This window comes from Drosophila montana, unplaced genomic scaffold (assembly GCF_035044405.1).
Source record: "Drosophila montana isolate Dmon_TW-CO22-7 unplaced genomic scaffold, ASM3504440v1 contig_3218_1, whole genome shotgun sequence".
NCBI classification, from domain to species: Eukaryota; Metazoa; Arthropoda; class Insecta; order Diptera; family Drosophilidae; genus Drosophila; species Drosophila montana.
Window position 1 is genome coordinate 2,287,541 of NW_026998098.1, and position 12,021 is coordinate 2,299,561.

Here is a 12,021-nt window from a genome sequence, read left to right on the forward strand (position 1 = left end):
CTGTTGTATGCATGCGTGTGTGTGTGTGTGTGTGTGTGTTTGTTTGTATTCTAAGCGTTCCCAACGGAGGGCAGGATGTGGTTTTGTTAACCATTTTGTGATCTATTTTGCTCGCAACGAGAGTTTTTGGCGCTCGTTTCTGGCATTTGTGGGTCGCGCGACGGGCGACGAGGTCCCCGACGAAAAGACTCGTCTTGAATGAAAGTCAAAGTAAAAGCGGCAACAAAAAACCTAAACAAAACATAAAACGCTACCACGAAACGTGGCGCCGTGACAGGGCGTGCTGGGGCGCGGTGGGGCGGTGTGGTGCGGTGCGGGGAGGCAACTAGAAAACAGAGAGCGCCAAAAAGTTTTGATAAGGCCAAAGCAAAACACAACCGAGAGCCAGAAAAGGGTATACAGGGCATACAGGGATAGAGTGGGCTATGGTGAGAAGGGGGGCGTGAGGTACCCGTCGAGGAACGCGTCACAGGGCAAAAGCACAAAACAAGAACGGTAAACAACAAACAGAAACAAAAACAAGATGAGAGCTGTGCCCGCCGGTAGAAAACGAGCAAAGAAAAGAAGACGACGAAATGCAGCGCGAAAATGAAAACGCCGCGAGACGATAAAAAGGGCGTCATGTGTGGGAAGGGTTGGGGTAAGGGTTGCGAATGTGGGCGTGAGCCAGGTGCTGATGCTGTCGCCGCCGCTGCTGCTGCTGCTGCTGGCGCTGCTGCTGCGGCTGCTGCTGCTACTGTTCTGCCGGGTTGAATGCACGCCGCGTGCAATAGAGAAGGCAGCAGCTAGGTGCGAGCGAGCTAGCAAGCAGGTTAGCTGCCTGCCTCTTGCCCAATTTCTCGCTCTCTCGCGAGAAGGCAGGGCGCATGTGCTTTGATGCACTCTCTGGGATGCACGCACGGATGCTGAGACAGACAGAGAGGGCTAGCGAGGGAGGCAGAGAGAGAGAGAGAGAGCGAGAGGGCGAGAGGGCGAGAGGGAGAGCGCTGAGTGGTGGGCGCTGGGATCAGTTCGGGCGAGAGGCTTGGGAGGCGCTGCAGGTGCATTTATTTATTTATTTCGATTCATTTCCGCTTTTGTGTGCGCTAAATGAAAACTCATTTCCTTTTGATGTTTTTCCTTGTTGTTGTTATAATTGTTGTTATTCTTTTTTGTTCCGATACAGCCGACATTAACAAAGAAAGGGAGACAGACACATGTGTATTCCGTAAGCTAGACAGAGAGCGTACGGGCGCTCTCTCATTCGCGCGTGCTCTCTTTCCCTCTCTCGCTCCCCCTCTCGCTCTCTCACACACTTTTAGGTGCTGCTGCGCGATAATGAAAAGTATAATGCACCAAAGTGACATAAGGCTGTAAATTAAGCAACAACAGCAAAAACTGTAAACTGTCGCCCTTTACATATATTTTACATACACATACATACATACACATATGTATGTGTGTACGTACGCTGTACATACACTGGCACATAGAGCCATTTACCGTTATCTGCATATGCTGCACAGGGCGGGAGGGGTAAGCAATAGAGCATAAGCTGCCGCTGTCTGCCACCCCAAACCCCCTGGCTGCGTGGGTGGCACGGTGGGAAGGGGGCTGCTGTGTGGTCAATGCTAAATGACCAAAAACTTCCAGCCCCAAACCTCAACTTAATGCAATTGCACGTGTGTGAAAAGCCCTTTCATACCAAATTACAATTATGCTAAACACACACACATGCAATGCTCTATGTGTGCGTGTGTGTGTGTGTGTGTGTCTACTAAATACATACTCTCATATATTCCAGCTAGGTACTTTTTAAATGGTTCTTTGTGCGACTAAATTTAGCCGCTGGCCCATTGATGCTCTTTGATGGGGTAAGGCAAATTTGAGGAATACAAAAATCGTTTGAATAAAATCAAAGCGGTAAAAAAAATATTAGTTCTAAGTAATACATATTTATTTTAATCGCTGAACAATTAATTGGGATTAGTTTGGAATTTACACAAATATAATTTGATCATTTATAAACTTCTCTTAGTATTTTAGTATGTATTTGGTACTTTTGTAATTTAGTATTTAGTAGTATTTATTTAGTATTTAGTATTTTTTAATAATATTTTATTTATTCCAAAATAGTTTTAGGTACAATGTTTCGGCTTCCATACATTAGGATGTAATTCGAAAATAAATTTTAGCTGTGGTTGGGTCTCTTAGCTAACTAATCTTTTTTGGTCTGCAAACTTTACAAAATATTCAGATATTTCTCTTTTGCCAAACTGTTGCGTAAATGGTGAAACCCCAAATAATTGATATCTAGATTTATCTATGTATGTTGTTGGCCTCAGAATGATTTGGGCTTATAAGAATATACTTTTTAAATTTGTATTTTGCGTCTGATACCTGGACTTTCCACTTTGCCCCGCTATCCAATCGATTTATGTTATTTAAATGTATTTATTTATAAGTAGTTCCTAGATCTGCGCATATAGAAATCCATTAGGGAATTCCCATGTCTAGCTACATAAAAACATTTTGGCTAATTCATATTTATTGCCGTTCCATTTCTTTCTTGTTGTTCTTTCGGCTTTGTCTGGCTGCGCGCCCAGTTTATGAAGCTGCCTCTCCACATTGAGAGCATATGCTGTGACCACCAGCCCGCCCCCGCTCGACGAGCGTCACAACGGGGTTTCAGGCTTGTTGCTGTTGTTGTCATTGTCGTTGTTGTTGTTGTTGTTGTTGTCTGGGCTCACAAATTTACATACATAGCCAAAGTCAGAAGCGCAAAAAACAAAACCGGATCGAAGCTACACACAACACAGCACAAAACAAAGCATAAAGCTCCCTAACCGGCACACACACACACACACAAACACACAAGCACACATGGATAAAGCTCACCCACATATACAAGCTCATTTGCAAAGATAACAAAACAAAACCGGCTTTTTGTAATTTTTTTCATGAGTGCTCAAAGCGACCTAATATTTCTTTTTGTTTTTACTAATTTTGCAAAAAGTGAAGCGAAAAAAGTGGCGCTAAAAAGGAATACATTTCTGAGCAGTGAGTGGCAGCGATAAGATAAGACAAAGGGCGCCTTATCACAGCTGTTTATAAATATGTATGTATACTATGCACGCTATAAACAGTTCGACATGCACATACGTGTGTGTATATGTGCATATGCATATGTATATGTGTGTGTGCATATAGTAAATGCATGAAAAAGCTTGTTCTTAACCTATACCACGCAAAGCAATTGCGATAACAAAAACACAATTAAAAGGCGCTCTCTGCGAGACGCTTTTTTGAATGCCGAGGCCAAGAGGTAATCGCTCGAGAAGAGCACAAAGCACAATAACAAAAACAAATATGCCAGACACAAATGCCAATGCACGCAAAAAGCTAACAACAACAAAAGTTTCTCTATGTGTACATACGTACATACATATGTATGTTGTGTGTAGTCAACTATTTGAAGTAGTCTTTTTATTTGCACTACTCTTTACAGCGCGCTGGCTGTGTGTGTGTCCGTGTGTGTGGCTGTGTGGGTGAAGTGTTTTTGCCTGCTTCTATTTCTGGTGTTGTCTATTTGCGCAAAATTTCTCTAAATGGCGAGTGAGAGCAACAGCAGAGAGAGAGAGAGAGAGACTGACAGACAAGAAAAAAGTGGGAGAGCCGGAGAGCGAGAGTGGGAGCTTTGGTGTTGTGTGCTTTGTTGCCAGTTTTCGTTGGCCTTTTTTTGTGCCGGCACACAAAAACTAAACAGCCGGCAAATGTTTTTGTGTGCACTGCACACACACAAACACACACACGCACACACTCCGCTCTCCTTATGTTGCTGTGTTTGTTGTGCTTTTAACATTGGCGCCAAATATTTGGCGCTGTTGCCAAACTTCATAGTTTAGAATGTTAACTTGTTATGGGGCATATGACGTACATATGTATGTATGTATGTATTCATTATTTATTCGAGCTACTCTTGTTGAATAATGAAGCCTCGCCAACATCTAGAAGACTCGACTCGGACTCTGGCGTCTGCGTGTTGTCCATCTGGTCACACCAATCGTTCAGGTCGTTCAAAATCTTCTTCCAATCGCTATTATTCGCATTCTCCTGAGAGTCGTCTTTGACTTCAATGTCCAACAGCTGCCCCATATTATCCCTAGTCTCCATCAGGTCTTCCGCAAAGCTCTTCTTTCTTCCATCCTTGTTGCTCAAGCCCCTCAAGATCTTATCGAGAGCGTCTTCTTCAAATTGAATCTCCAACTGTTGATCGGATTGCTCTCTAGTGTCTTTCTGCTTTAACTCTATGGCAAATAGATCCACATGCTTGACCTCATCCATATTGTTCCAGTCATTCAAAAATGTCTTCCAAGCTATGTTGTCCTCATCAACCTGAACCCCAATTGTTTTCTGCTTCAATTCCTTTGCAAAGCTCTCCTCGCCCAACAGATCCAACTTCTTGAGCTCGTCTATATTCTGCTGCAGCATTTGACTGAACGGCGTCTCCAGCTCAGAGTTGTGGAATGTTAAATTGCACAGATCCAAATTACTGTCCCATCTGATGAGTCCGCCATCCGCATGGTCCTCAAATATCAGAAAATTCACGTTTTTCGCCGCCGCAGAGCTGAGCAAGTTCTTCTCTTTGGCCGTGGTCAGCATAAATTGTATTGGCTCAATTCGGTGCTTGACATCCTTCAAGATGGAAGCGATCTTCTCGTGACGCCGCAGGATCCTCAGCAGCTTCAGGCGTGTGCACTTGAAGTCCCACAGAGTGTGTCCATCGGCACATTGCATGGTTTCAACCTTGCGCGGCGCGAACTTCGGTGTGCATTTGTACTGTATTCCTTTCGGTTTCCGTGCCCTCTTCTTCTTCAAATGCTGTTGATTCCTCATTTCTGGCTGTTCGTGCTTTTCAAGGAATAGTGAGTAAAACTAAGGGTTTTAAGAACGAAATTTCGCTTTGAGTTAAGTATAAATAACTGGCAACTGTCACTTTTTGGCAGTAGCTTCTAAGACAGGCGTGCCCAACCTTTCCAACACTCTATAATGCTGATACACACATTCATACCTATGCATATTCTGGAAAAAGGGTAAACTATAGATGTTGCATTTTCCATTTTCATGGCCTGAAGTAAGAGATTGCAATGGTCTCTTATTGCCTTTCTATGCGATTTTCATGAATTCAAGTAATGCTCGCGAATTTGAATGCGTTTAGATCTGGTTTAAAGGCATTTCCCAGCAGGCATTAATTAAGCCCCATCTCTTCATTCAATTAAGTAGTATCTTGTAGGTAGCTCAGATATCTACCTTATCGTGCCTCATGGGGCACTTTTTGTGCCCCTTGCTGCTTGTGCACAACAGGCATCACATGTCTGCCTTCGATAATTCTATATAGGCTGTGATTATCAGCAGAAAAATTGTGCACGAACATGTTTACATATAAGTAGAATAATGCAACAAATCAAGTACAATAAAATGACAAGTGTCAGGCTAAAAGATACCCTGTACAGAATGTGCTAAGCACGAAGGGAGCTGTCTTTAAACCAAAATAATAACTTTGGAAGATAATAATAAACTGTGCTCGCCCTACTGATGGAGAATCTATAGGACATTGGGTTGGTTAATGCTTTCTTTTCTCCATGCTAAATACAGCTGCACAGAGCTAATATACCCGCTTTAACCATACCCAATAGGTACAGGGTATACAGAGTCGCTGATCGCTGACAGATCTGACTGACTGAAAAGCCCCTTCTAGTGGTTACCCTTCTTAGCTTTATTTCGAATTGTTTATGTGATTTTCACAAAATTCAGAGGTTTACTATTTCAATTTATCCCATTGCTGCTTGATTCGCTCGTATGCCGCCTGGTGCTGCTCGTGCTTCTGCACGAGGCTGTCGTGGACATCGCCCATGCGTTGCATGATGCGCTGCTGGGATGCCAGAACATTTTGCAGCTTGACGTCGGCGCATTTCAGCATATAGTGTATGTTGGAGTTGCCTCTCAGATCGCTGGCCTCGTCGACTTCTACTAGCTCGGGCGACTTTTTGCCCTCGCATACTGTGTAGCTCAGCTTTCTGTTGAGACTCTGTGGAGTTGTTTTGCTGCACACATCTGAGATCTCGGGCAAACTGGCCATGCGGCTCTGCTGCAGGACTCGCAGACAGCCCTCAAGGGAGCTCTCGATCCTGTTGCATTGCTCGACAGCCCGTTTGATGGCATCTGTTGTTGGATAACTCTTCACGTTGTGCTCCATTGAAAATTGTCTAGATTTGCATTTAATTCACTTTCTTCAATTTTTAAGAATAATATATACAGCCAGCTACAATTATTGAATAAGTTGATCCAGAAAGCAAAAACTATTTACACTCGAACTGTCTTTGAGTTTCAAAGCAAATATTCCTTTGATTTTAAAAACAAGACAACGAACCTGACTCTTTAATGGGATAAAGGTATTGTGTTTAATTTTTTAAAGGGTATTTTTATATTGTAAAAGAACTCATCTTTGACCCCATAAAGTATATACATATGTATATATAGTTGATCAGTTCCAAAATCCGAGTAATGTCCGTTTGTCGGTTTTCGTCTTTCTGTTACAGGCACCGTATCCATAAGATCGATCGGTCAAAGATACAGTTCTTTGTCTTTTAAGATGTCTTGAAGAAACTCCCCAGAGATCTTGAAAACTGTTAACTATGTTTCTAATAAGAGTATTTAATCTAAATCAGATATTTATCGTTCTTTGATAATTTCTTAACTTCAATAAAATGGGAAAAAGGGTATTTTCTCCTCATAGGTTTTCGACTTCTAATGTATCTGGATACATCTGTCATTCTTTCACTTCTATTCTGCCTATCTATGCATAACTTCAGCTTCAACATGCAGCACGTGGCATGTCAAAAATTTAAAAGGCGCGCCCAACCACCCCCCACAGCCCGTGGTGCACTTGATTTACCCAGTTCTAAGCTTGGCAATTTTCAAATCGTAACACTTTCACGCGCTGCGCGCCAAAAGGAACAGCGCGAGGAGACAACCACGGCTATGACGCTGCTCAGACGTCAGACCTGTCGCAACTGCACACACACACACACAAACAAGCATACACACACACACGCATGCATTGGGACGTGCGCTGAGAGCGGTACAGTGGCGCTGTTAACGTGAACCCTTCTCTGCTGCTGGCCGCGAAGCCTCCCAAACTACCAACAACTTTGGCTCCAACTGACAGCAAAGACACGCGACGTCAGCAGCGACGCGCGCGTCAGCAGAAGCAGTCGCGCGACAAGCACGCACAGCGAGATACCAATACAGATCCATCTGTTATACATACACACACACAGGCACCGATACATACATCGCATGCACACACCTCCAAGTTGCTTTTTGCAAACTTTTTTCGTCGATGCTTTTTATTCGCTTTGCTTGCCTTTGTCTGTGCTCTCTCACATGCACACATACAGTGTCAAGTCTTGGCGCTCTCGCCTCTCTTATTGTGTGTATCGGTGTGTCTAGTGGGGGGCCGCAGCAGCGTCGTCGCTGCTGTCGTGGTTGTCGTCATCATCGTCTTTTTGCGTTCGCTTCGTTTCATTTCGTTTCGTTTTTGTGGTCTGAGCGCGCGCGTCTGTAAAAAGCTCTTTCAAAGTCTCTGTCGCTGCTGTTGTTGCCGCCCCCAACACACCCCCGCCAGCATTTAATTTTTTTTGTATTTTTCCATTTCTTTTGCTCTCCCAGTTGCGGTCGTTGTTGGCGTCGCGGTCGCTGCCAGCGTCAACGTCAGCGTCTCTGCTTGGCTTGGCAGTTCGTTTTCATGGGGTTCTTGAGCGTATGCAAAAGATTTTTGCACATATTCATCTTTTTGGCCGTTTTCGGTGCGTATCGTGGAGCGCGCGTCGCGCAAACTTTTCAACTTCAATTTTCGCGCTAAATTCGTCTTCGCTTTGTTCTGTGTTCTGATTATCTGTGTCTGCTGTCTGCATCTTCTTCTGATTCCGCTTCATGCCGTCCAATTTCTCGTCTTTTGCGCCTTCTGTGCGTCTGCCGAGATGCCGATACATCAGCTTCAGTTGGGATACTCACATACATACATACATACGCAGAACACTTCCTACCTTTTTCGCTTGTGTCTCGTCGTGTTGTTTCCATTATTTTTATTTACTGTGTGTTTTGTTTCGTTCGTCTTACACTTGCGTGTAGATATATCCACATATATAAATATATTCGAGTGTATGTGTGGGTGTGTGCGTGTGGGGCGTCTAAAAAAATAACAGAAGTGGCGAAAAATGAATCTCTAAGGATGTTTTATTGCGAATTTCATGTCTCGGAGACGCTTCTGTGCGTTGCGGCCTTGTGAATGTGGGTGTACAGGATACTTAACAAAGCAAACGAATAGTGGAATAGATGAAATGGTGATACATTTATTTAACAACGAAGTCTAACAGTTGTGATAATGCGAACGGTGAATTTAACACCATTCTCACATAAAACTTAAAGTAAACTTTGTGGAATTTACAGTAAAAGGGAAAAAGTACTCAGACCCAAATATACATACATATGTACATGTGTGCATAAAAAAGTTAAAATATTCAAACGTAAAAAGGCTGCTAAGCAACTTTTAATATGTTGTATGTATGAATGTGTAAAATATAACAGTATCAATATTCCATTGAGCCTAAAGACTTGAGTGTGTCCACATTTCATGAGTGCAAAATAAATTACTGAAGTGATCTACAGCTCTATATACATATATACACACATAAATACGCAATATATATGTACATATGTTTAAAATGCAGGAGCATAAAACTAGTTACTTTTAAGGAATACAGTTTTTGCGAAAATGAAATTCTTTAAAACAATACATTTAACAATCAAAAAATATCAATTAAAGAAGTACATATATAATGTATGCATAAATGTGTATAGAGTTTAATCATATAATTTTATAAAAGTGTTATTTAATTAACTGTACAACTTATAAAACTATATACAAAAGTGTCAGAGCATAGAAAGTGATTAAAACAATTATCCGTGAATGCAATTCAGCATACAAAAGTACCAAAAATAAGTATTTGTTGTTTGGCAAATGTGCTACACAAGTTGAAACAAGAGAGAGAGAGAGAGAGAGTTCTAAAAATAAGTACAGAAAACAGTTTCAATTAATGACAAAACACATATGTATGCACATGTATATGTACAGACATACATATGTATGTATTTTAACGGATTGATTGAGTACCTATTCGTGGGGAGTATTGACTATCGTTGCGGTTCGGCAATTTTTGTCCATTTATATGAACTTTTCCAATACGTATGTATGTATGTATGTGTGCATGTATTTTTATTGCTGATTTTACTTCTTCCATTGTACGTCATCTAATCGCTTGATTCATTTTGTGCCCAAATGTAAATGCGCTCTTTAGCTGACAGATTCGTGTGCCTTTGTATTTGTGGCTCTAAGTATACTCTGCATTTGCCGATGCCGCTGCAGTCGCCGGCGGCAGCGCGTTGACGTCGCGCGTCTAAGTTGCTCTTTGTTTTGCAGCATTAGATTGTATCACTATTTTTGGCGACTTCTGCTGCCACTTTTACCGTAATGGAATGCTTTATTTGTTTGCTATTTGTTATTTGGCCACTCAAGGCACCGCCGCCCACACTGCAAACTCCACACTCCAGCCGCACCCCCTCGCCGTGGCAAACAGCGGCGTTTTGAACTTGAAAATTTTGTGTGTTCGTTTTAGTTTTGAATTTCCCTACTCGATTGCTTGTTGTTGTCTATGCCGCAGTCCTGCCGTTGGCGCTTTTGCGCTCTCTTCCACTCTCTTCCACTTCGACATTCGCGTGCTGTCGCTCGCGCGCCGAGCTTAGACAATGCGTGTGTCTGGGGTTAGGTTCGTCTATTGTGCTTACTGCTGAAGTTGTTTATATGTAATGGGCGGGGTGGGCTGTAAAGCGGCCGGTTGTCTGTGGTTGTAGTTGTGCGTGTCTAACAGGAAGTGAGGCAAAGCATGTTGATGAACTAAATGATATTGATTGCGATAATACACGATTATTTGCATTGGGTATTGAACCCGTTTTTGGCTAATTCAATAATTATTATCAAATAATAATTGAATCTGTTATCATTAAAATACTTTGCCCAAGTGCCGTCGGCCCACTGTGGTTTTGTCCAATTGCCGACGGCTTTTACGTTGTTATAGCTGATAAAAGTGCACAGAATTAAAAGTAAAAGATTTTTTATGATCTGCATTTTTGTCTAAATAACACTTAACTAATTTGTAATTTTCGCTAATCGTTTTATGTTTTCTTCAACTTTTTTATCACAGGTGCTTTTTGACTGTTTGGAACATTTTTAAAGATTACGTTAAAACGTTGTTGATACTTATTAAAATATTGTTTTGTTAATTAAAATAAAAATAACAATAATAATAATAAATAATTATATAATACTACGACAAGTCATCATAATAACAATTACAAATGTAATAATAACAATATAATTAAACAACTCATGTGCAATCAGTTAATAACTTTTAATTTATTTGAATCATTCTATCAATTAATTTGTATATAATTTAAAAAACAAAAAAAAAAAAAACAAAAATTATACAACAACAAACATCATAAAACGGGAAATAGAAAAAAAAATAGCAGAAAATTAAAGTTAACTTTCAGTTTTAAGCGAAAATAAAAAGTGATTTTTAGTTAGTTTCTCAAAATTTAACAAACAAAATTCACAACAAAATTTGGAATACTACAACAACAACAACAACAACACAACAAAAACAACAACAACTACAACCACTGCAACAACAAACAACCAACCGACAACAAACAACAGCAACAATAAAAGCAACAACAATTACAAATAATAATTAAACAAAATAAAAGCAGAAATATAAAAGTAAAAGAAAAGAACACAATAATAGCAAGCGAATTGTAACCATAAAAGCAAAAAAGAAAACAAACTAAACGTAACTGTAAACGAAATAATAATAACTATAAATCAAAAACAAAAATCAAAGCGCAACAAAACAGAAATAAAACCAAACACAAACACAACCAATAAACCAATCCAACAAGCAACAAACAACAAACAACCAACAACAACTAAAAATATAGCAAAGCAACAGAAATAGCAACAAATCGAAACGAAACCGAAATAGCCTTAAAACACCAAAAACTACAAAAAACGCCAATAAACCGATAAACCGATAGACCGATAAACCGATAACAAAACAGCAACCGAAACCGAACAACCAAGAAAAACAGCAACAGGAACAGATTAACAAAAATAGAAAATAGCAACGAAAACAGAAAACCGAAAACCGAAAAAAGAAGTGAAAAATCAAAAGTCAAATTCCAAAGCCAAAAGCAAAACCAATAACAAAATAAAAAAAAAAAAGAAATAGCCAAAATTTGTTAAATTTTTTGTGTCTCATTCAAACGAACTGTAAAACACAAATTACAAAATATTAACAAAAATCTAAACAAAAATTAAAGAGTTACAGAAAATAAATAAAATACACAATTTTTGTCGTTAAACAAATTGAACTTTTTTGTTACGGTTTCAATTTTCGTCTTTTCGTCTTTAAATTTACGTTCGTAAAACAACAAAAATGTTCTGAAAAAGTCTGGGAGCAAAGCTTAAAAGAAGCAAAGAGAAAAAAAATACAAACAATTTTAAAAACTTTGATGAAAACAAAAAGGTGAACAATTTGAAGCGATCAAACAAAAAGCGATCAAAACAAGCAGCAGAAAGAGTATTAAACATTTCGTGTGTGTTCAGTGCAGAGCAAGTAAGAAGAAGCTAAAGAAAAGAGGGAGAAAAAAGTTAAAAACAAACAAAAAAAAAACAAATAAAATTTATTGTGTGCCAATGTTGCGCAAAACCCATTTAATGTGTGTGTTTTTTGGCTAAGCAAAGCACGAGACAGTTTGAGGTATTATACATATACATATACATATATATATATATATATGTATGTACGCAATATATCTCTCGAGTGTATTAAAAACAATCTAAACTAAAGGCAAAAATATTCA